General features: G+C 34.9%; 1 protein-coding gene across 1 annotated transcript in view; it reads left to right on the top strand.

Moving 5' to 3' along the window:
- Positions 1-13,110: 13,110 nt before the first annotated feature.
- The window catches only part of DLC1 (DLC1 Rho GTPase activating protein), a 216,431-nt gene continuing 204,420 nt past the window's right edge, over positions 13,111-25,121 (top strand). The window contains exon 1 of the mRNA XM_040063971.2: positions 13,111-13,512. The gene's annotated coding sequence lies outside the window, so the exon portion shown is untranslated. The remainder of the gene's footprint in view (positions 13,513-25,121) is intronic.

The following is a 25,121-nucleotide window of genomic DNA, read 5'->3' as shown; positions in this document are numbered from 1 at the left end:
TCCCCATTTATTACTCTTATAGAAGGAGTTGAGATTTTGATTATAAAATTTGAGTCAGTGACAAAAATAAATGTAAAGCATTATATATAGGTGGTATTTAGCTATAAGGCCGTTAATGAGGTGCTAAAATATATCAAGTGGTGCAGTTGTACTTTGGTTGGAGAAGAACTTGTTTTGCATCGCTACAGTTCCTTTCCAGAAGGAACTTGTCTTCCTATGCATTCTTAAGTACTTTTTCTAGTTGATCTTCATTGGTAGTCCTGCTTTAGTAACAGAACTCTGTGTCAGACTTGGCCGTAATAATTTGCAGATCTTTCTTTTAGCCCTTTAGTATTTGGGTTTTCTTCCCTGGTTCCTTGAAGTTCATCTAGGAAGCACGTGAATATGGGAAGTGTACCCAAGAAGGTAGTACTGACTAATGTGAACAGGTTTTTATCTTCACCTTTTCAGGCTGATCAAACACAGTTTACTGTAACAGTTTTAATCATAAGGGCTGCTATGTACCAGGAACAAACACCTTCTCTCCAAAGGGAGAAGTTTTGTGAGAAGGCTAGTTTTTTCTAACTGCAAAATGGGAAGAAGGTTTTAAAAATCACTTTGATCTTTATAAATTATACCTAATGGGCTTTGTGGGTTACCCAGATATGCAGAACAGCATATTTCAGTGTTTCCATTCATGCTCTGCTTTGAATCTCCCTTAGATTAGCATTATAACTTTGCGCTAGCCCTGTTCTTAACTTTTGCTTTTAGTGTCTTCTAGGTAATTATGACAGTCAACATGGAATCAATACTTACTCTCTTGAATTGTAAGGAAGTAAAAAAGTATCATGTCTCCTTAACACACAGAGGAAACAAAGTAACTGAGATTTTACCATATCTTCTTTAAAACTAAGCTGGCACATAATAGAAAGGGTAATTTCTCTGAAAATAGGATGCCTATGAGCTTAGCCAAGACAATTAAAACATTGATCTTGGTTAGACAGAGTTCATGTCTACTATAAAAGTACTGTCCATTTCTATTGCAAAATTTGATATATTAGAGACAAGTGAAACTACAAAAAAAAGCATTGTGGAAATCAGTGGATAAGAAAATGTTTGATATACCTTATCTTGATATATATTTGTATGTCTATGTTGCTAAACATATGAATAGAGGAAACAACTTGAAATGAAAACTTATGTAATGTCCTTGACATACTTATCACCTTGAACACCTAGAAGTTTTGTTTGAAAAAATTCTGTGATGTCTGGGAAGCATTCCGGATGCCTGCTTCTCTCTCAGAAAAGCTGGTTTTAATCTCTCCTTACCCCAATATGTAACATAATCTTACAAACCTAGTATGGCGTAAAGGACATGGAAGTTGGACTCATATCAAACATTGATAATTCTGTATTTTTCTTCTTTGACTAATCAGATGACAAAATAAAGTTATCCAAAATTCTTCTCTTGGTTATATATATATCTTTTATCTTATGTTACCTTTAAATATCAGTGTATCCTGGGAGGCAGACTAAAACAGAACCTGTTTTTTTACTTTGATATGTCATCTGCTAAATTTTCAGGTCTGATTCTTACCAGTTTTAGGTCAGCAAAACTGCTGGAGTCCTCAGATCTTAACAGAGCATATACTCCTTTTTTTAACTTCCTTTCATTTTTGCCTCACTTGTTTTTGAAGATACAAAGCTGATATTTTTTCCCCTTATATGATACTACTCTTTGATCTCCCCCACAAATATTTGCTGTGTACAGTTTGTCACTCTTTGTCAGGTATCTTTTCATTACCATCTTCTCTGAAGTGACTTGTAAAATGTACTTTTTAAATTTTTTACCCACTTTTATAAAAAGGATGAAGTTTCCCTGTTCCTTTGACATTTATAGAAATTTAATTAGTAAATCAGGTAATTATTTTTTTTAAAGAGTTTTACAAGCAATACTGAGTTGCACTGTATGTTGATGTTAATTTTGGATTGTTTTATCAGCATAAACTTTTGTTCCAAATCCCACAGTTATCTAATTAGTTCAGTGGGGAGGTTCCTTGCAGCTTTAAAATTTGTTTATACAGAAACTCTAATTGGGGTTGCTTTTATAAATGATGGAGTATTTATCTTATGTTTCCATTGCCCTTACTCTCACTCTTATAATGAGAAAAAAGACCTACACATAATACTATTATTTATCCTGGTATGTTTTTTTTCTTTTGTCCCTTGTAATTTGAGATTGCTTCTCTGTGAGGAAAAAAATCATTGTTTCTCAAATATTACACACAGTCAAAGCTTACTGTTGTGCTTGTCATGGTTTTGCACAAGTTAAACATGTGGTGCTGAAAAAATATGTGAAAACAGTCTTTATCATTGTCAGTTTTGCCACTTCTAGAAGGACTAGCAGCTGGGGAGCTCTGAACAATCATGGTAGTCAGACTAAGACAAGTAGGGAATGTGAGAGAGAGGGAAAAATATCTTACTAAGCTAAATTAGGAGAAATGTTCTCTATTTTAGAATACCATGCAAGAACCAAACACTGCCAATGAAAATATCAAGAATGGAAAGAGGAAGAAAGCATCAGCAAGGGATGAATAGAATATTTATTCTGCAAAAAGGGAAGCGGAAACCCTTCAAGATGAAAGCTGTATGTGATCTTGTTTTCTACTCAGAATCAGCAATGCAGTTTCAGTGAAAAATATCATAGTGGTAATTGTAATGAATTCAATGAAATCTTTAATGCTAATCTTTAAGAAAGATTAGCCAACCACTCTAATGTCTAATCAAGATCAATAAAGTCTAAGATCCCACCTGCCCATGACAAAACCAATAAAACCAACCAAAACCTATCTTGAGAAGGGCTATTTTAGAACTTCCTTACTGATGTTACCTCTTTTTCCTAATATAGATTAGGATTATATAGGTTATATAAATATCCATATAGATATGGAGATATATATATTCCTAATATATCTACATTAGCAGGTTGGTACAAATCCAAAGGATTTTTTGAGGCAAATCTCCTAGTCATCCTATTTACTAGCAGGCTCTAGGAGCATGTGGATGAAAGTAAACTGCATCACATGGAGCACACCTAATACATCCACCCCAGGGCACCCCACTAGTTAAATAAACAGTCTCTGAAATGCATATAATGTGGATATTACTTCCTCAGCTGTTTCCCTCTACAGGTTTACTTTCATTGGACACTACTCACCAATGCAGATATAAGTACTATGGCCCAAGACAGACTAAACAGACCACAAGATCATCTAGACACTGATCTATCCAGTGTTGAATGAAAGGCTCTGTGAATAACTGATAGTTTTGGCTTACAGGCATTTTTGAAAAAAAATGGAAGAAGTCTTGCCAGGACATAAAATTTTATGGACTCAAAGCATGTCTCTCTCTAGTTTTTTCATGGTATTAGATGTTTAAAAGAACTAATAAGGAAGCTTTAAAAACTAAAACTATTGAAGTGAAACAACTTAAATTTCCATTCTAGAAAAGTGTGGATGAAAATCGTGATCTTTGAGTTCTTTCTTCCTTTTTTCTTTTTTTCTTTTTTTTTTTTTTTTTTCTCCCTAATAATCTCAATCCATTTTGTTGCTTAGTCTTGTTTGTATTTCAAAACCAAGTGGTTTAGGCCGAGCTCTTTCCTCAAACTCCTTTCACTTTGAGGTCAGTTTCTCAGATTAGTGAGATATATTCAGAGTTGTATACATCTGTCTTGTCTTTAAATTTTGGTTGGTTGCTGCCTGTTTAGGATTAATTTGTCTTGGAGAGTAGAAGGAGAGTGAAAGTTACCGAGAGTATTCTGTGAGAGCTCTAAGCCTTTTAGGCACTGAGGAACTAAGTGTTAAGAGAAAATACCATAAGAAATCTCCCTTAATTACTGCTGCTGCTTGTGGAGAAAGAAATACGGAGCTAGCTAAATGGTGTGCAGAAATGTTAAATTCAACTCTTAGTCATCAGCAGTTGCACATCAGATATTTCATTTCATCTCATGGAGACATTACTCGCATTTTATTTTCCTTATATGTTCTGTGGTCAGATTAATGTAGAAACCACCAAATCCTTTGGTTTTAATTTAAATGTTGGAGGGGTTTGGGTTTTGTTGAGTTAAAAAAGAACAACTAAGAAATATATAGCTCAGCATAAGCTGAGATGTATACAGTGTGGTTGCACTGGTAGATAATATATAGTTGTTATCTCCTAACCTAATTGGTGCTTGTGTTGCAGTTATGTCTTTGTTCATATTTAAAAAAGAAATGAGCACACGCCCTTATACCCTAACAAAATTAAGTACTGCACTCTCCCAATACAGTCCTATCACATTTCCTGCATGGAAACCACTTTTGAAAAACTTGCTGCCACAATTGATGCCCCCCCTTATTCTCATCTCTGCACCCTTCTAATTACCATTGCAATTTTAATACTTGCTGGAAAAAGGGAAAGGAGAGGGAGAAGGAAGAAAAGCTTGGTGGTTTTCTCCTAGAATTATCTAGCTGTCTGCTCTGTGGATCAGGTCTCTCCTTTCACACAGGACAAGAGACTGGAGGAAGTCTTCCCTTGGAAAATGTAATGAATTCCCTGGTGGGGGATGAATAATTTTACTTCCCCTGCAGAAAGAGACATGAGGAGTTACTTTCACCACACGTCTGCACAGAGTCAAGCCATCTCACTTGGGAGAGAGCAACAGGGAGACTTCTCAGCACCAGCCCAGATGATGGCGTGACCAAACACATTCCTACCTCTGCAACCTCATCCACAGTTTGTTACCCAGTGTGCATGTTTGCCTAATAAAATAAGGAAGATCATCTCTTCTCTGAGTTCCAGCAGACCCAGACTTTACTGTATTCTATTTTCAGAAAGATCAAATAGGAAAAAAGTTTGTTCATAGAAAGTTAACTGTTCTTGATTTTTAGTAAATTAGGAAGGAGACAAAATAGACACAACTAAAATGCTAAAAAATATTTTAACTTTCAGCTTTAACTTCTGTCTCTCTAAGGGGAAAATAGAAAAAGGCATAAGGTTGTCATAAATGTTGGGTTTTTTGAATTTGATTTGGATATTCTGTATACTGACGGTCATAAGAAAACATGGCATAAGAATGATGGTACTGTACAGCAAGGTCAGACCCAATATTCTGTGTCGTACAGTGTCCAGGAGAAGATTCCTAGTAGTGGTGAGTCATGAAAGATTATAAGAACAAGATGACCACACCAGATTTCCCTGTTTGTTCTTGTTTTTAGTCCCCCAGTTTCCTTAAAAGTTTAGATGAGAAATTCAAGCCAGTGTTTGTATCTTTGATTAATAGCCCTTGATATGTGTATGTACAGATGGAGGAAAGGTTGTCCTCACTGTGTTGCCTGAGCTAATATGAACCACAAATTGGGACCTCCCTTAACTCATCAGAATTCTGAATAAAATATAGTAACATTAAAGACCAGCAGGCAATCTCATTTATACTTTTTTGTACAAACACCGAAATTACATTTAAATGCATATCTTTGCACCCTGGAAGCTTCTAACACCTGTGATATTATTAAAGTAATGATAACATTTTAGTATATTGGTAAAATATACTAGTAAAATGTTAGGTACATAGTAAGTACTTAACATATTTAGATTATTAAATATTTACAAATTTTACACCTGTAATATTAGTAGTGTTATGCTGCGGAGTTTTCTCCCACAGAGGCTCATTTTTCTTTATGGTTACTATCTGCATAATTAGAATGTCTAAAGACAAACTTCTTTCTTCTAATGATCATGCAAACTTCTTTAAATCAGCATAGCTAAGGTTAATGATACTAAATAAAATGATACCAGGAAGGAATCTCTCTGAAGTAAGCCAGTAATTCCCTATTGTTTGGCAAGTCTGTATTCATTTTATAGTAACCAGTGGTTTCTACAAGAAAACAGTGATAATTATATTTGTCTCCCAAATATTTTCTCAGACAAACAGCCTTTCTTGGTTTGTTTTAAGAATTAACACTTTACCATTATAAGTATTTTCTTATTGACTCTGAAGATGAAACAGGTTGGTTTTGGAATGAAGGGTGATACAAAAAGGGTAAATTTTTAGGGTATTTTGCAAAAGAGAAAATAAAAACAGAGTTTGCACAAACTTTATAGATTCTGTAGAAATATTAAACAGAATGTGCATGTCTAAATAGAAAAAACAGAGCCCTGTGTTTCTCCAGCACTGTTTCACCAACTGCAAATTTACATTTTATTGCAATGAGAAAGAATGATAGGTGTTATTAAATGGTCTTATGTATCCAGCCACACAAAGAAGGTTAGGAAGTGGATCAGCAACTTTTATATTCTTTATTCTTTATATTCTTTTATATTATATTTTAGATAGGTGGACCAATATAAAATAATTGATAGTAAATATAAATGCAGAGATACCACAAATACTGTATCAGTAGAGGCAGAGAGGAAACAGCCTCAAGTTCATCCAGGGGAGGTTTAGATTGAATATTAGGGAAAATTCTTATCTGAAAGGTTTGTCAACCATTGGAACTGGCTACTCAGGGAAGTGGTGCAGTCACCACTCCTGGAACTGTTCAAAAGGTACACGGTTGTGGCACTTGGGGATACGGCTTAGTGGGGAAACACAGTTGTGCTGGATTAATGGTAGAAACAGATGGCAGTAAAGGACTTTTCCAGCCTAAGGTTCTAGATCTGAAAATTCTCATGTAAGTTATGCTGAGCAGACACAGCCATTGAGAGACTGGCATCCCACTGGTCTAAAAGCATTTAGGAATGATGAATCCAAACAGCTCACACAAGTCTGGAACAATGGGACCAGATCCTCAACTCCTTTAAATTGAAGTATCTCCCCTGAGTTTAGGGCAACTATTTTTATCCAATCACAAGAACATTAACAGCAAAAAAATGTGACTTTTCAAGTAAATGTGCTTCAACATCCTTCCAATAACATTCATAGATATGAGATTTAAGGAAAGTATTGTCTTCACTGAGAAATGAAGAATGTTGAAGAACCTGACTGCATATTGTCTACTCATACTCAATATTTAATGGCACCATACTTAATTTTTACCATTTGCAAGCATGTATTCTGCTTTATCAGTGCTTGTCAATTCTATGGAAATAAAATGTACCACCTGCACCCATGAGATAATCTTTAATTCATCTTGTAACCACAATATTTTTGTACAGTACTTGAAAATGGAGGGCAGTTAATGTATCTTCATACTTTCACTTGAAATTTGTGCTCTTTAAAAGAAAAACTTGTCTTCACAGGGACTTGATTTAAAAACTAATAATTGCTTGAAAGATATCCCCAAAATAGACAATACAGTCTTCACAGCAGGAAATGTAAAATATAGTTAAGCAATGCACATCTTTCTGAGTTTCTTGCCAAGTTTTGACAGCTATACTGATCAATTACTGCAAGGTAGAAGCAAGCCCAAAATCTGGATAGCATATTCCAGGGAGACTAGAACTACTTATTCTTTGGTGAGCTCTGGAAACTGTGCTTTAACATGTTTATATCATTGTGTAACACTGTCAACCAAACAGCTTTTCAATGTCTTTGTGAACGCTAGTGTTAGTTGTCTAAAAATATGAAGTTTTAGATTGTGACAGGTTTTATTTCCATGGGACCTGCAGTAATTGTAATTTTACAGGTTTTGTCATCAATTTGCCAACACAAGAAAAGGTGTGTGCATTAACCAGCATGTCCACTAACAGGTACACTTGAGACCTAGTTTGAGGAAAGTTTGAACATTTAATTTCTTCTATTTTTGTGTTTCTAAAATGTTTCACTCTACTGAAACACAGCAGCCTGAAAGGATTTTTTATAACTACTAGTGAAGAAAAAGTTTTTTAAATACTGACACAGAAATTTCTACCAATATCTGAAATTTGAAAACAAGTGACATTTGTTTGGAGCAATGGCTAAGAATCTGTGTTAGGGAAAATGTAACCAACCCTGACAGACACGCGTAAAATAGCCTACTATGTTATAAACAAAATCCTTCTTTTGATCATTCATACCTGAATGTTAATGGTCAAAAATCCCAAAACAGGAAATAGAACAGTTCTAAAAATAGGTAATGTACCTGAGTGTTATCATCTACTCATTTGGGAAGTCACTGCATTCTTTTAGTCCATGTTAATCTTCATTTGGCATATTATTTTGGTGCTTGGGCCTGCCTTAGCAGCAACCTCAGATTTGAGAGTTTATCTTCTGTGGAAAAGTTAGAATCTTAAATAAAAACTAAAAAGGCCTTAACTTTCTTTCTACCTATTAATGTCTTAATAATAATCTTCATTAACATATCACTGAGAACAAGAAGGCGTATAAATACACTCAAGACTAAGGCTTTCTTTAAAAAATTATCTTAATATTTCTGTCTAAATTGAGTAAAGCCCTTAATAATTAGAGTTCAATATTCCAAATTGCAGAAACATAATTAGTAAATTGTGTATTTAGAAGGGGTGTTTATTTTATTTGGTATTTTTTTTTATAAAAAACCTCCAACATTATTTCTCATAGTGATGCACATAGATATTATTGCTTCTCCTAGTGACTTTGATGAGGATTTTTTCAGTTCCAATTATATCCTGTTCATAAAGTCTTGGCAGTGAATAATTTTTATATAGACATTGTTTTAATATATTCAAATTAATTTCATTTTGCTGAAATGGTCACTTGTAAATTTATTTCAACTCAGAAATCGTAAAAAGCCTTTTTCAGATTTCCTTAAGCAACAAATTTATACTGCAATTCAAAGCACTGGGATTTAGCAAGGATACAGGAAATATGGTCATGTCCCTGAACAGGGCAAGTACATTAAATCTGTGTTTCTCCCATGCCTGATCCACAGCCATTCTATTATGCCACTCTGTGTGTGCCCAACAGATGCTTCTCTTTTCCTCCACTTGATCCCTCTTGTGTTCTATAATGATTTCTTCAAATCCAAAACATCTTCATAAAATGTCTTCTTAAGAACAAAATCATGTACTCAATACCTATGAAATGTGAAAGTATGGAATACAGTATGAAATCAACTAATTCCACTGTGAAACAAAAGCAAACATTGCAAGTTTGAAAATATTTTTTTAACTAGAGCTGTTCATCTCTGTCTTACAGTATTTTCAGCTGTTCCAGGTGTATTTTAACAAAACAGGGTTTGTGGGTTATTCCTATTCTTCAGTTTCTAGGGGAAATATATCAGGTTTAAATATGTTTTTTAGGAAAAAAAGATGTTAGTAAAAGTTATCATGTTTTTCTGTAAGGCATATGGCAACTTCTATTTCTTAAGGCAGATAAGACTAAGACCTCAAGTGTTCTTTTTTTATTTAGCACACTACTTTCTCAACAGGATTCCTTTTTAAGGATGAAAACAGATTAGGTGTGTCCACAAAACCCAATGACACTGTTCCACAGAAGTTACTCGAATTTTGGATTCAGTAAACCATAGCTATATGATGTTAATAATTGCCTATAGACCAATTGCGATATTTGGATAACATCTCATTGCTTTATGTAGGTATTTGACTGAGCAAGAATTAAATTATGGAAGAGCCAATCACCATGTGCAGTTGAAGGTCTAGAAAAGACCATCAGATCTTCAGACAAATAAAGAATGTCTGAAAATATCCACATCTGCATTATGTTAATGTCTGTGTACTGCTACAACAGAAATTGTTTGACTGCTTTGAATTCTTCTTAGTTTTTAATTGTTTTGGTAGTTCATTTTATATAGAATCATGGAAATAACATATTTTTAGTTTCTCTTTCCACAATATATCATGGAGTGTACTCAGCTTACACTAATATGACCAAAATATTTTGTTTGTGAATAAATAATATTAAATATGTGTAAATTTTTCTACATTGGTCTTATTTCATAATTTTTAGAAATAAAATATAATCATAATGAGAATAGAATATTATAGTTCTTCAACTAACATCACCTGAACAAAAATTGGAGTTGTTTGAATAACTGATTTATATAGCCTAGCTTTGAGACTTATGGTTTTCTGAGTTACAGATGTGCCAAGAAAAAAGACCACCTTTGTGTTTGATTTAAGCTTAGAAATAGCAAGGAGATAAATTCTATCATTTTAGTCATTATAGACATTATAGTCCGTCTGACCACAATGGAAATACTGGTCTTATAAGAGAATTACCTTTTTTCTCCTTGGCACTACATTCCTTATTTTTTTTTTCAATTCCATTTATTGTTCAAACAGAATTATCAAGATTTCAGACTTAAATGTTCTGATTTTGCATGTTCTTTCTATTCTACCATTGTAAAATTTTACTAAAGCAGCTTTGCATAAGCATTCAAACTCTGGTTATTCCTCTCCTTTCTGCAGATGTGATAGCAGGAAAAGATATTTAGGAGACAGTCTGCCCTCAGTTTTCTTAGACAGGAAATGCACAGACATTGTCTGCGATAGTGTTTTCTCTTTTTCAGCTGCTCATCAGGCACTAGAATATTTGAAATAAGTTTTCTTTTTGAAGCTGTTTCACATAGCAGATTGTGTTCTCATAATCTCATACCTTTTAAATACGTCCCCACTTATAAATTTTTCAGTCTATCTTATTCCTTGTGAATGGCTTCTGGGGAAAAAAAAAAACAAAACAAAAAAAAAACCAACAAACCCCACCCCACCTAATTTAACTAAAATCAAAGGTTTATGATGGAATATTAAATTAAGTTAGCTAAAGAAAAATAATCCTTAAAAAATAATTAAAATTCTGTCCTGAAATATTTGTTTACTTTTTTTGGAATAGTGTGTTTCAAATTTTCATCACTTTTTGTTGGTATTATAAAACCAAACAGTTTTAGTAAATTTTAACTGCAAGTAAACTAAAGGCTTTTTGTTTTATTTTCATTCCCATAAACATAAATTTTAGAATTGTGCAATTTGTGCATTGCATAATTGCAAATAAATATGCCCCTTCACAGCTTGTAAGTTATTCACTAAATTCCAAACTGAAATCTTGTAGAGAAATAGTATAAATCATACTCACAGTAGAGTAAAAGTTATGGATTCATAACTGAGAGTAGCCAAATGTAGTTAAAAATAATCCTGAAAAGTTATTTACCTCTGGGGCTGTGCTTCTGGCTGTTCTGAGTTTACCGGCACATGTGCTGTTTCCTTTTATGGGCTTCAAAGACCTCTGTCTTTGAAGATGCAGAGGTTAGGCTAGGAAGTCATTCCGCTAGAGGCTGTCTACCTCCACCATCCATGTACATGAAAGCTACTGGGAAAAACTTCAAACCCACTTCCACTTGGGCCTGCATAATTTCGCAACTAACTTTTAAAGCTAATACTGTAATTTTAAGGCTGAAAACTGCATATATAAAATTACGCGTGTGACAACGAAGACCACATTTGGCAAATTTAGCAGAATTTACCCCAAAGTTCCACATGCTCAGGAACTAAAGCTTGACAAATTAGCTCCAGATACAGCCATATTAGTGGGAGCTGGAGACAGCGCTACAGGGCTGGCTTTTCTTTGACTTAAGAAATGCCCTTGAAAAGATTTAATTGAGCTAATGAAGGCATTATATAAACAGTTGAAAGCAGTTGTTGGAGGCTGGTAGAAACTCATGTATCAGCAGTTAGTAATTAAGATCTTCTATCTCTTTTCAGAATAAATATCCTGTCCCAGTTGTGGCAGGCCTGCTGAATGCAGACTTTCTGGTCAGTAAATGTCCAGACATTATTTTATGTATGAAAACATCTGCAATGTCTTACCTCTGTAACTCCCTCTGAAAGTCAGACAAAGGCTGAAGTTTCCAATGAATAACTGAATCAATAAGTGTAAAATCATTTACTCAGAGAAATGATTAATAAAAAGGGTTTACACCAGCCAAAGAGGTCATTAGAGGGTAAGTGGTGCATGATTGACCCACCTGGAAAGATGAATAAACTTAGCAACAGCCCTATTTTCTGTCTTGAAAGAAAGTTAAAAAAAAAAAAAAATTAAAATTGTACATGTTGATTACTATTATGAGTCACACTGACTTAAATAAAATAAATACTAAGTAAATTATTTTACCTAAATATGAAACCAGTGGCCAAAGATGGGGGTTTTCATCTGTTTATTAGTAGAATTTGTTACATGAATAGCTAATATTTATTCCTAATAAATACACTAATTAAAGCCATACTAGTAATTTCCATTAGCTTACCCTCAAACTTCCACGGAGCTGTCCGTCTGGTTTTAATCAAAACCAAATGGTAATCCAAGTTCTCAGGCTGGAACAGCTAAGAGGAAGTCGTTCAGAGAAGGCAGAAGAAAGCAGAAAAGATAAACAGACGATATTCACTAAATTTGTACAGAGCAAAGGATGTAGATGCTGTGGGTTACTCTGGAGACATGATTCAGGCACCCTGTCAAACTGGAACGAAGTACTTACAAGTGTTTTATGTCAGCAAAATACTAATATGATCAAGATGGAGTCTGTCCTTTTGCTTTTGCAGAGCTGGATTTGTGTGACTCTGGAGGATTCTCAAAAGAGGTAAAGCAGCATATTCCACTGCATTCAACATGACTGTTTAAACTGTAGCATTCGTTTTCTCAGATCCAACTTATTCTCATGAGCAGGAATGCAATTTTAGCATATGTCTTTAAATGGAATCTATCTAACTGTGTATATTTGTCTGACAGAATAGTACTAGACCTTTTGTCACAGTGATGTGTTAAGTTTAGACCATGTTTCTCACTACCTGATGTCAAAGACCAGGTGTTTCAGGAATGTTCTTGCGTCTTTCTGGATAACTGTTACCTTTGTATAAGCATTAGAGATGTATAAAGTAATTTTTAAAAGGAAAAATCCAGGAGGGAGATGTTTAAAAAACATTTTTACATTATGTAGCTGTAGTATAGATATTTTTCTTTGGCAGAAATAGCCCAGCAGTATATAAAGCTGACTGCCTTGAAACGCTCAGTCTTGACATTTTCTTTTCCCTCCATTTCTGCGCTCTCTCGCTGGCGCAGGCAGGCAGGCTCGCTGTCTCTCTCTCCCTCCCTCTCTCAAAGGCAGGAAATACTTTTCAGGCAATCTGGGCCTGGTTGTTGAGGCCCCCTCTCACAAAACATCAGTCTGAATTTAGTAGACAGAAGTCACTGGGAAAAGCTTGACAGGCTCGTGCTTCGCTAAGGCTCCCTCCAGCTGCAGAGGGTGTTTTTGTTAGAATTACACATTGAGCAAAACTGCTTAGAATAGAGCAATGATCTCAGTAGCGAAATCTGAACTTTTCTGCTAGCAGGAGCTAGCTGGGACTGGGCTCTTTTGTTTGTTTGTTTGCTTGTTTGCTTCTTCGTTTTTTTCGTCTTCTTTTGATCAAAGATTTTAGGGAGGTCATGTCTGAATTCCTGATTCTCTTCATCTAGGTAAGGCTGTCTTGGAATCTTTCTGTACTTTAAAGTATCAAAAAAAAAAAAAAAAGTAAGAAAAACCTCAGAAAAGAAACTAGTATCCAGCACTGGAGTGTTCTGCATTCAGGATCTCAGCACTAGAAACAGAGGTAAAAAATTTTATAATCTTTAAAAATATACTTTTGGTTGTAAATTGTGACAATTCTGTTTATCAATATATGCCAGACCTATCAAAAGAAAATTCATGTGCATTTTTCTTCATCTTTTAAAAATGTTCTTGAAATGCTGAACTTTACTTGCATTCTTATATAAATAGAGCTGTAGGGTCTTGCTTGTGTATTTTTTAATGTACATTAAATAGGAAAGTTAGATGTGTGAGTGATTTGGTTTTTTCACCTCATTTAACAACAGGGAGGGCATTTAGGGCTATGTTTTTTTCTCTCTCCTCACCTTCCCTTCCCTTCACTCCAGCGATAATGCTGATTAGGAATGGTTTACGTAGATGTATCAGTCATACCTCTGCTGGGCTAGGTCTCTAGCCTTTTCTCAGACCTAGATGAAATTTTTTGTAGAAGTGACAATACAGTCTTAAAGGTGTATACTCTAAATCTGAAGTTCCAAGGTTTATTTGTTGGCTTTTACTAAATTAGGTTATTTTTAGTAACATATGTTTAGATACAGAGATTGCTGTGTGCTGTTCCAGCAGTTAGAAATATAAAGTAAGATTCAGTAAATGTCAGCTGACTATAATTTTTGAGAGCATATATGGATTTACTCCTTTTTCTTCTTAACTTAGTAAACATATAACTAATAAAAATAACAAGAATCTGCTGTTAAGGAGTTTAGGGAGAAAATAAGGATAGTATTTTTCACTGATATGAGAATGCATTTATGTTTTATGTAAAGTTGTGATTTAATTATTAATTTGTTCTGGATATGAGAAGCATTTTTTTACATCAATCTATATAGTATTCTTTGTCCTCCTGAAAATTGTTGCTTATAAGTAATCTGAAATTTCTTTAAGACTCCATGTAGTTATTGGCCAGATTGGTAACTAAGTTACCTCTTCATGTATTTCAAGAATCTTTTAACTTTGCTTTTATTATTTTTCAGAATGATTGTTGTGTAAGGAAATGACTTTGTGGTGTGAAAGGATGTGAAGGATATTCCAGAATGGGGTCAAATATCTCCTCTGCAATAGACTGAGAATTGTACACTTTACTGCCATTTGGGATAAGAAAGTTGTTCAGGGTGGTCAGAATTGGCTCTGGGTTGTGAAGGGAATGTATCTGAACTGGACAGAGAACAACAAATAGTCAGTAAATTGTTCCTGAGTATATTCTGGGGTGAATTTTAGCATCGCAATCACTTATTTGCTTATGGACGAGTCTTCTCCAGTGAGAGGTTCTGATCTGGGAGAACTGTGATACCTAAGTGGTGGGACTGAGAAGTCGAGAGGAATTTGACAGACTGAGTCTTTTTGTCATTCTTGAGAAATTTGTGCTGGAACATTGATGTCTCAAAGGATTTAGCTTTAGTGGCTTTTACTGCACTGTGTTCCCATGCTTGCTTCTGCAAGTATATGTGCACGTATTTAGTATTAGTGAGTACTTCAGTTAAACAGTAGAAAAGAATCCCTATTAAACAGTTATCTTCTGCAGCACCACTTCTGGGGTTTAAAGCATATAATGACCTCATCTGACCTCACTTGCTGATGAAAATACTTGACAACTAAGGCAGTTGAACTACAGGGTGGACAACAGAAGAGAACCCAGAATCTGTTTTCTCATTAAACTCTGAAGTTTCTTTAGACTATAAGAAAATATAGCACTGATAGATGCCTGTGGTTTTGATTTAGAAGGTTTAAATGGAAGTTCCGGAGACAAATCACCATTCAACTTCAGGTTCTACTTAGCCTAATTTCTCTATTATGCTTACCTTGTTTTGGTTTTTTTAAGATATGGTTGTTCAAGAAAAAGGATCCACAGAAAGCTTACAGCCTAAAAAACCCTCTGAAAAGTATTTTATAGATAGATAACAATGATGAACATTGACAATTAGCATCTAGAGTTTTTTGACCTTGCTATGTTTCTTCAGAAATGTTGAAGTTCTGTATTTGAAAGAAGAAAATATCCCAAGAAGTTGGATCAAATTACTCCCTTGAAGGAAGTAATGAATTTATGTCTGCAGCCTTGAGAAAAATTAACACAAATGGCTACATCCATGTAATAGAAATTATTCAAATAGCTATCCTTCACCATAAATTTATGTGCCTGAAAACTAATCTTCTTTCGAACTTGTACCTGTTGACCTTCATGTCAAATTCCATACTCAGAGCACAGGGAATAGAATGTTTGTATATTTAGGCCTAATTCACAGACCTCTTTAACACAAACCAATCCCTCCTAAAAAAAATTAAAAGTAAAGACAACAGCTTAGGTGTGCCGGTTTTAAGTAGGCAAGGCTTATAATAATTATTTTAAAGTGCTGGGCTTAAAATCTGTTTAAAAATTGTTCTTTAGCTGATGGAACAATCTAAGTATTCCCCTTTTGGTTTTTTTATAAGTCTTAAAAGATACTTAACTTTTATTTTCCATGGTTTTCAGAAGTGTTAAGCTACATTTTATATAATAGCTTTCTGTTGTTCTTGACATGAATCTTGTTGCTGGAATGTATCTTCTTTGTTATAAAGCTTCCCTGAGGACAGCAGTAGCAGAAGGAGGAAGAGAATTTACTTTTTTTTTTCCTCTTTTCTCAAAAAGAAGCCATATTTTAGAATATTTTCCTTTTTCTTTTATTCATCTGGTTCCATTTTCTATTATTTGTTTGTCTGGAGAAAAAAAAAAATTAAGTACAGGGGAGTTGTTAGTGTTCTGCTCTTTTTACAAAAGAAAAGCAAAAAGACAAAAACAAGAGTACTATAAGGGCCAGAGCAATTGAAATAGCATATCCAGAAGCTAGATCTTGATTTCCTCCCTATTGGGAGACAGCCTCTGGAGGTCTCTGATCCACCATGTCATTCAAAATGGGGTCAGCTAGAACCAGTTGCTCAGGTTCTTGTCCACTAGGGCTTTAAATATGCTATCCAAAGTTGATGATCACTGTGAATTCTTCGTAAGGACTTTGAGACTGGCTGGATACACAGGTGTGCATGTGTATATATATACATATGCATATGTGTATATGCATAAATTATACCTCAAACAAAAATTATGCAGAATTTTTACATGTAAATCCTATGTATACGATATGTGAACATAATTTTATTGTAATTACTGATATTAAATATATGCTTTGTATTATATTCACCATTGATATTTGTTGATGCCTTCAGGTACTACTTATTTAAGAACAGTCTGTTGGTAGATAAGTTGAAATCCACCATTACCATTGTTGTTTGCTTCCCTTTAATAAGAAAAATCACTTATGTTGAGATTAGCAATGCCCAGAGTTTTATCTCTGGTGTATTTTACATCAGTCACATCCCAAATGCGAAGTTTGCCTTAGGCTATGTGTATCATTAAAACAAATTTCACTCATTGTTGCAAAGGGACACAATAACTCATAATATGTAGTCTTTACTTCTAGCCTTCACTTTCATCTATGCTTTATTTTTCTTACAGTGATTTGTGATACTTCTTGTTGTTTACTCCATTGCGCCCTGTGTCAAAATCTATTAGCTTTAGATGATATGCCCTTTAGGAAATTTTATAATCAATTTTCTCACCTCTGAATGTCTACTGGTTCTCCCACCCTCTTGCTCACTCTTTATCAGTTGTAGAGTTGCTGGGTAGATAGGTCTTATTGGTGAGAGTTTCACAACAGGATTAAACCACTACAAATTCTCTTTAATGCTGTAACAAATAAATGTTCCAAGTTGAACATCATAGTACTTGTGGAAAGTTCACCTTATGATAAAATATTTTGGGATAAGGGAGAGTCCGTGGTGAGTTTGAAATAAATATCATTAGACTAAGTGAGGAAAATCTGGAGTAGAATAGAGGATTGTTGCAATGAGTTGTTCTGCCAAAGGAGCTAAGAGAAGATGGAAAGGGCAAGAGGAACCAGTGACAAATTCTCCAGGCCAAAGCAATTGGGGTGTTACATTAGTAAAGCTGTATATCTGCACCTTATTTAGGAGCATTCATAACCTTAATATTGTAGCAGCTAGCAGCTTTGCTAGGACTGTCACAAAATAGGAAATTTCTTTTACCTCTTCATGAATTTTCTCATACATGACACAGACATGTGAAGGAGAACTTACTTTGGATTCACCTTTTCAGTCTGGAGCACTTAACAATCCACTTTTTAGCAGTCCTGAGAGACTCAACACATTAGAAGTTGTACTGTTAAATTCATTACACATTTTTTTGTCTGCAGCTAAATTGAGCCCTTTTCATTTTGCTTGAATTTTTTATCTTCAGTTAATGCTATTTTATCAGAGAAAGCTGGTATCTTTCAATAATAACAATTAAAATGAGAAATTTTTTTTCTGGAAGGACGGTCTTATAGAGTTATGTCCTCCATAGCAAAACCTGGGCTTAGAGGATTCCATATACAGAAACAATTTTACACTCTAGTACCATCAAATACCTATGTGCAGATGTCACTGACAACTTCCAAACCTTAAGTCACTCTCAGCTTAATACCACACTGGATATAAAGATTTTTTTTAAGTTTTTGTGTGTTGTGAGAGAATTGGTAGCTGGATAAGGAAATGGATCTGAATTAGTTTTAAAATCAAGGCAAAATCTCTATGTGAGCTCACAAGTCATCTGTTTTATTTTTCCTGTAGTTATGTACACAGAAACAGCAATTTCCAGGGCTGAACGTATCTTTCCAGGCAGGCTACAGATGCTGAGTAGAAGAATATGATTATAAAATCAGGAGACGAGCGGATGAGTTTGGAATTGAGGTACTCTGGAAAATACTGTGGAGAATGTCTGTTGACTATAGCAGATATATTTGCGTTACACCTATGAGTGGCAGAGAGAAAGGGGATATACATAGTCTGTTTGACCGACAAAGGACTTTTTAAATTCCAGAATAAGAATAATATAATGAAAAGTAATTGATTTCAAGGTTTGGTTCAAATGCAGACTTTCTTTCCTCCCAATTTCACCAATGTGGAGGATAAATTAAATTTTTACATTCCTTTCCTTGGAGGAACTGGATTGATTTATGTTTTCCAGTGTATTTACAAAGCACTCACTGTACATTATATGTTATTTCTCTCTCTAGTTTCAAAGAAATAGTGGTACAGCTGCCATTTTGAATAATTTTTGCTTTTCACATCTTCAGCTACATTCCAGAAATACTTGCTCAGTTTGCTTTTAGTACTTTTTTACAGGTGCAAAAAAATGGGATTCCAGATGATTCTGCTAACTGTTCATTCCCACCAACAAGCACAGTCACCTCAGTAGTCATTCTCTGTAGACTCTCAATGATAAAATATTTGTCTTTCTCAATGGGAGAAAATAATTTTCAGCTCTTTATGTACAAAGCATAGGCAAAATAATGTCAAAAATATTTTTTAGTCATGTCTACACCAGGAATGCAAACAGGCCCCCTGCTATTCAACAAGGAGGCTGGTTACCAAAAGTCATTGTCCATAGTGCCTCATACTACAGAGGTTTCATAGCTCATGGCTATAATGAGCACCAACAATATTTTTTTTTTCTTTTTTTCTTTTTTTTTCCTTTTCTTTTCTTTTTTAATAGAAACACCATATTAGAACCTTAAATCTGAAAGGCAACAGGAATACAATCTGGTTAATTTATATTGTTTTCAAAAAGACCTCCTGTAGCAAAAAGATTAGTTTTTTACTATAGTTGGCTAGGAAATGAAATGTCTTCTATCTGGGAAAAGGGGGGAAATATTTCTGAAAAAATTTCCCTAATTCAGAACCAAAAATAATAGCCATAGTTTTCTGGGTTGCCATGTCCCATGGGATGACCTGTTTTAATTTCATGTCTCTTCAAGATGCTTTCAGTTCAACCAGGGAGTGAAAGGAGATGTAAGCAATCTATAAATTGTGTTATCTTTTCTATTTTCTGGAATAGAGAGCCAAAATGATCTGGGGGGAGGATTGGCAGAGTGATGAATTCTCCACGTGAACCTCCTATGGAAAAAGACTTTAAGCCTTTACACCTGAGATTACTTTTATTACGAACAAACAAGAAATTTATATTATGGAATCAAGACAGTATCTATTATAACTTTCACACTACTTAATTTTGAAGACGAGCAGACTCGCAGATCTGAATTTCTAGAGGGGTCTAACTTTCTTCTTAAGAAGTCTATGCTAAAAACTATTTTTTGGCCTGAAGCTTTTTTTACTTTTTAGTGGGCAGTTTTAAATTTGATGGCTGTTGTCACTTTGGAAGGATACTGTGGTGAAGGGGATGGATGTTCGTAACTGCTAAAACGACTTTAATGCTGAGTATGAATGTATTAAACAGTATTAACAAAATTACAGTAAAGTGGTATCACTGTGCTATAAATTCTTGAGAAAATAATATTTCACTGTTTTATTGACTATTCAAAAAAGGACAAAAACATAAAGTTGGGTATTTTTAGTGTTGTGTTTAATTGATTTTGATTTGATAATTAAATTCATTGTAAGCCACCTATCTCTTTAGTAAGCCTGGATAACTGTGGATCAGTTTGGATCCAGTCATTTCCTCTTTCTCATCCTTGAGGAAGAGCCTTGGCTGATCTGAGGCTCAGCACTGGAAATGAACCAAATACAAATACAACCAAGCTAAAATCCACTCTAATCATATGTCGGTTACAAGAAAAAGCTCTTTGTTGTGTGATGATGAGCACTGGTAATGAAGCTGCTTTTTGAGAAAGAGAAAATAAAAGAGCTCCATGATGGTTTATGTTTTCTAGCTATGCATTAAGGCATATTGACAAAGTTTGGGCTCATATTTTGAGAGCCAATAATATTTTCACAAAACAAGCAAGACTTTTGAAGTGTCTGAATGAATAACTTGCCGGCTTGACTCAACGTTTTGAGGTGTCCAATGTATTGAGATCTTATAACACTGCTGGGCAGTATCAGTTTTTGTAACATGTTAAATATCTTCCAAAGGAAGGATATTTACACCCTTAAGTGTGTTAGGCATTTCCAGTGACAGTAAGCTGTAATAAGCATATATGACATATATGACATAATCTGAAAAGAGGAAAAGAAAATAGTTTGCTAAAGGGATAATGAAACTGATCCCTGAAGGAAAGAGGAAATACTTATCAAGTCAGAAGAATGTTTTCACGTATATGGCTTGATTAATTTCTTGTGTGGTATCTCTTATATCAGAAATAACAAAATTTTTGTAGTGTTATTTATATTTATTATATATTAGAAAAAATATTTTTGTTCTGTTTTAATGTTTCTGCTTTCTATTTCTGCTTTGGACTTCTGCAAATTCCTGCTGTATGACACACAATGAAAAAATGGTCTCCTTCTTCATGATGCACTTGATTTTTATATGGCTCTAAATTCTTTTTCCTAGTCAGGAAACATTAATATATTTCATGGCTCTTCAGACAGAATCCATACCATACTTTTAATCCTTTCTGGGGTTTTTTTCTATATGTTTTCCTGCCCTATTTCTCTTTCTGAGATGGAATTACCATCATTACATGTAGTTTTCAGTTCATTACATAATAAGAATTTAGAAAATATTTTTTTTATTATGCCACTCTATACTTAGCCTCTCTTTTGCCTGTTGTGCTACATATTTTTTAATTTTCACTGAGCTTGAAATTCGCTTGCAGATTGACAGCCACAGTGACTTAGTTTTAGGTTTGTTTTCCCGATTGGTAGATGATGTAATAGAGACTTTTAATATGCATTTATAATTACAAGTATTTTTTAATCACTGCATGTCATTTTATTTAGTACAAAGACCTTCATATGCAGTTTTGTCTCATCGTTCTTCATTTCAATTTGGTGAAATTAACAAATTTCATCATTTTTCTTTTTTCTTGTTCTGAGTAATCTAAAAAACCACAGATTTTAATACCTGCCTTCACAAAACAATTAATAATCTCCCTCTTTGTATAAGAATAAATAAATCAATCACATATTCCCACTTCTGATTTTCTGTTTAGGTTTTGTTAATTTTTATTTTCATCATTCTTAGATTTTTTTAGGCAATTAACTGTGTATGGAAATCAGATTTGCAAGTATGTAGTTTACAACCAAGTGGTCTTTTTTTAAAAATTTGATTTTAAACTAGCTTTTGTTGCATCCAGTCATTGTTCACAGCACCCCAAGGCTGTGTTCAGAGAAATTCCCCATTTCTCCCACCTTCTCTCTCAGTGGAGATACCACTTATGAGGCCTAGTAGGGAGATGGGGATTTGAGGGCCAGAAATCCCTCTGCTTTTTCTTCCTTTTAATGATCAGAGAGAGGAAGATTGGAAAATTCTCTTATCCTAGAAAGGCAGTACTTCCCACACCTACTCCAGTCTCTGCTCAGGATCCCTTCTGGCTCTGTGGCTCTCTCTCAAGTAAAGCTCATCTCTGACCCCAAAGGCTTTTGCCATTAGCTTGGAAAAATGTTCCTCTTGCAGTTCCCCAGATTTGCACATTCTACATGTGTCTTCCCTTTCGTTCCTTAGTGCAAAAAGGATTATTTGGATACCTTTCAGAGTTACAAGTTCAGTAATATTTCATTTGAGTGTTGGTATGCAATTCTAATATTTGGTTCCCAATCACTTTATTTTCTTGGAATCTTTCCTAATAGGTGCTTCAGTAGGAGTTTGTTCCTCAGGAAGGAACTTATCAGGGAGGTGTTAGCAGTTATGTCCTGTTTGATCTATAGCTGGGCAGCAATTTTAAAATCCTGTATGGTAGGGCATGCTGGAAGGAATGTTTGTATGTTGGACTTAGTATTATTTGTCTCTATTTCTGTCCTCTGATCCATGGCTGGAAACGAACAGTAAGGTCTCATCAAAGAAAAGGACAAGTATCCTGTGAAAAGACACTGTTTGGATGTGTTTGTGTTTATCTATACAAAAATCAGCAACACCTATATTTAATAATCTGTGTTCACATTTATAAATACATCATATGCATACACATGCAAACCTGACCATTAAAACATATAAAATATTTAAATTGTTTTATTATTTCATTCTGAAAACATACTTGTCTTAAAGAGTACTATGCTTTATTTTAGAACAAAATCATAAATATTTTTAAATAACTGTAAGTTCAAACTGGTTTTAGCATTTGATTTTACATATTAAAGAAATTAGAAAAAATTGTATCTGTTATTCACTAGATTAATACCCCACAACAAACAATCCTTATATTTCTACTCTACTACAGCAGGGTTTAGCATGGTCTAAATCCTGTAGTACAAATGTCGCTTATATAGAAACTGCAGACAAGGTAAGCCTCCATTTCAGTGAAATCCAAAAGGTGGTCTATGTCCAGGAAATAAGAAAATGAAGGATTGCATTTTAAAAGCAGGAAAATTTTTAAAATAAATAGCTGAGTGAAGACCTAGAAGCTTATATTTTATCTCAAATTATTTGTAAACAACATTCTGTGTCAGAGATTGGTATGGAGTTGCTGAAAGAACTGCATGCAAGCCAGACCAGGAGATGTGAGATGAGTTTATAGGAAACAGACCCTGTTCACTTAGACTTCCTTAAACAAAGTTTACTGACTGGGGTCACAGACCAATGAAGATAAAATAATGATAACAAAATAAATATTTCTGCTTGATCTCCATTGCTTACATACTTCTGCTATGTGAAAAACGTAATGAAACAGTCTTTCATCTTTGTTTATGTGCCTAAGCTAATGCTTTGCGCCTTTTTTTTTTTTTTTTTTTAAGAAAATATTTGCATCCCATGTAAAACATTAGTAAAAATTAAATTGCGCTGGCATGATGGTTGGGCTGTACTGCCTAGCTTGCCCTCTCAGAACCTTTCCTGCCACAGACTTTGTAAGCTGTCCTGTGTTCTCTGCAACTTTCTACCTTCCAAAACTTTTCTATTTATTGCAAGGTGGAGGTCGCATGTAGTGCAATGAATTGTCAAAATGCAGGAATTGGTGGAGGCAGCAGAGATGCCATGCCTGGGTCAATGGCACTGCTTGCTTTGGCCTTACAGGGATGCCACCAAGTGTCCCGCACAGCAGAGTCTAACTCAGGACTGCTTTTGCCATAGTCCTTCCCTCCTAATGGCTTGGGGTTCACTGCCTCGGCTTGGGTGGTGGCTGCTATTGCTGCATGGCCCCATGTTTCTCTCCTTACCTCTTTCTTCCACTCTGGGAAAAACAGGGACCCACTCCCATGTCCTGGAGGACTGAGGGGCAAGATGTAGGACCAGAGAGCCCTGGTGGTTTGCTTCTGCTCTCGCATTCTTGTAACTGGGATGTTTATGCGTCCTGTCCTAAGCCCCAGAAGGGAAGCTGCTCTGACAGGTCTCGATAGCCACAGTTCCAGATATTCAAGTATATGTCCTTCCTTCCCTTTCTATTCTCCCTCTAGCTCCAAGACTTAGCTCCTCCTGCTGCAGCTTTTGCAGATGTCAGTCCTAGTACTGGATTTGTGTAAGGATACACTTCTTGTAAAGTGTCATTTTTCTTTGAGGAGGGAAGCAAGAGAAGGTAAAACCTATCCTGAGAAATGTGTAGCACAGCCAAATCTGAATGGAATTTCATGAGATAAAAGACAATTCTCTGAAAGCCTGCTGCAAGCAGTTTAATATGAGTTTTTCTGGAAAAAAAAAAATCTCAGGAATCCTAATTGAAGGAAAATTTTAGACAGTCTAATTATAAGAGAGCCTATTTCATCATCATTTTGTGCTTTATCAGTTGTAAAGTCACTCAGTTCTGTGAGACTAGACATGAAGTTTACAAAAATAAACTAACCTAAAGTTTTGCCCTACTTTTCTTTAACGCTATATTTTTACAGTGAAAGGAGATAAGCAGTAAATTATTACAAAATACATCTAAATTAACATCTAGTTTTGTAAACAATGTGAAGCATCATAGAGGGTTCTTGAATGGGTTTCTGGTGGAGTATGATGATTCACTGCTCAGTTTCACTTTCTATAGGTTGAGAATTACCTATTGAGTCAATGTTGCCGATATGCCTCAATCCAAACCCAGAATCAAGAAATTTTGCCAGTTTTATTCTTTGTATTTTCATTTCAAACTTTTATTCTACAGAAAGGTAATAGTACTAAGCAATACCAAACAGTACTATTGAAGAGTAAAGCAAAATATAAGTCTGAATTACAGCAATAGCTGAGTGGACAGTAGCATATTGATAGATGTTTTGATCAGAAGAAAAGGTCCTTTCACTCTGCAAAACATTTCAACAGACTGATGATGGTTCATCTGATAGTCTTAAAATTCTGCAGAAATCAGATATAAAGGTTTCTAGCTGTGGCATGGCAAGAATAGAAAGTGAGAAAGGGGGATGCGTCTTTCCTTGCAAATGTACAAATGGACTTGAGAGGAGCATTTCTCAGTGGGTAAAAGATGCTGCATGTCAAGAAAAAAAAAATGAGCAGCAATAGCAGAAAAGCAGTGATCAAGACAGGAACACTTTCTTCTGCAAAGTGGCAATTAGAGCAGGAAAATAATTTCTAACCTGCATTAACACAGTCTTTGAGTGAAGAGGGAGCAGAAGAAAAGTAAGCTGTCACCAAACCCTGTGCTCCTTCATGAGCCATGGGAAAGAGAGGATTTCAGGAACTGCTGGTGAAGCTGCCTGAAGAGATGGTAT

The sequence above is a fragment of the Hirundo rustica genome, chromosome 5 (genome assembly GCF_015227805.2).
Source record: "Hirundo rustica isolate bHirRus1 chromosome 5, bHirRus1.pri.v3, whole genome shotgun sequence".
Lineage (NCBI taxonomy): Eukaryota > Metazoa > Chordata > Aves > Passeriformes > Hirundinidae > Hirundo > Hirundo rustica.
Note: the sequence above shows the minus strand (reverse complement) of the source record. Positions and strands in the feature narration are given on the sequence as shown.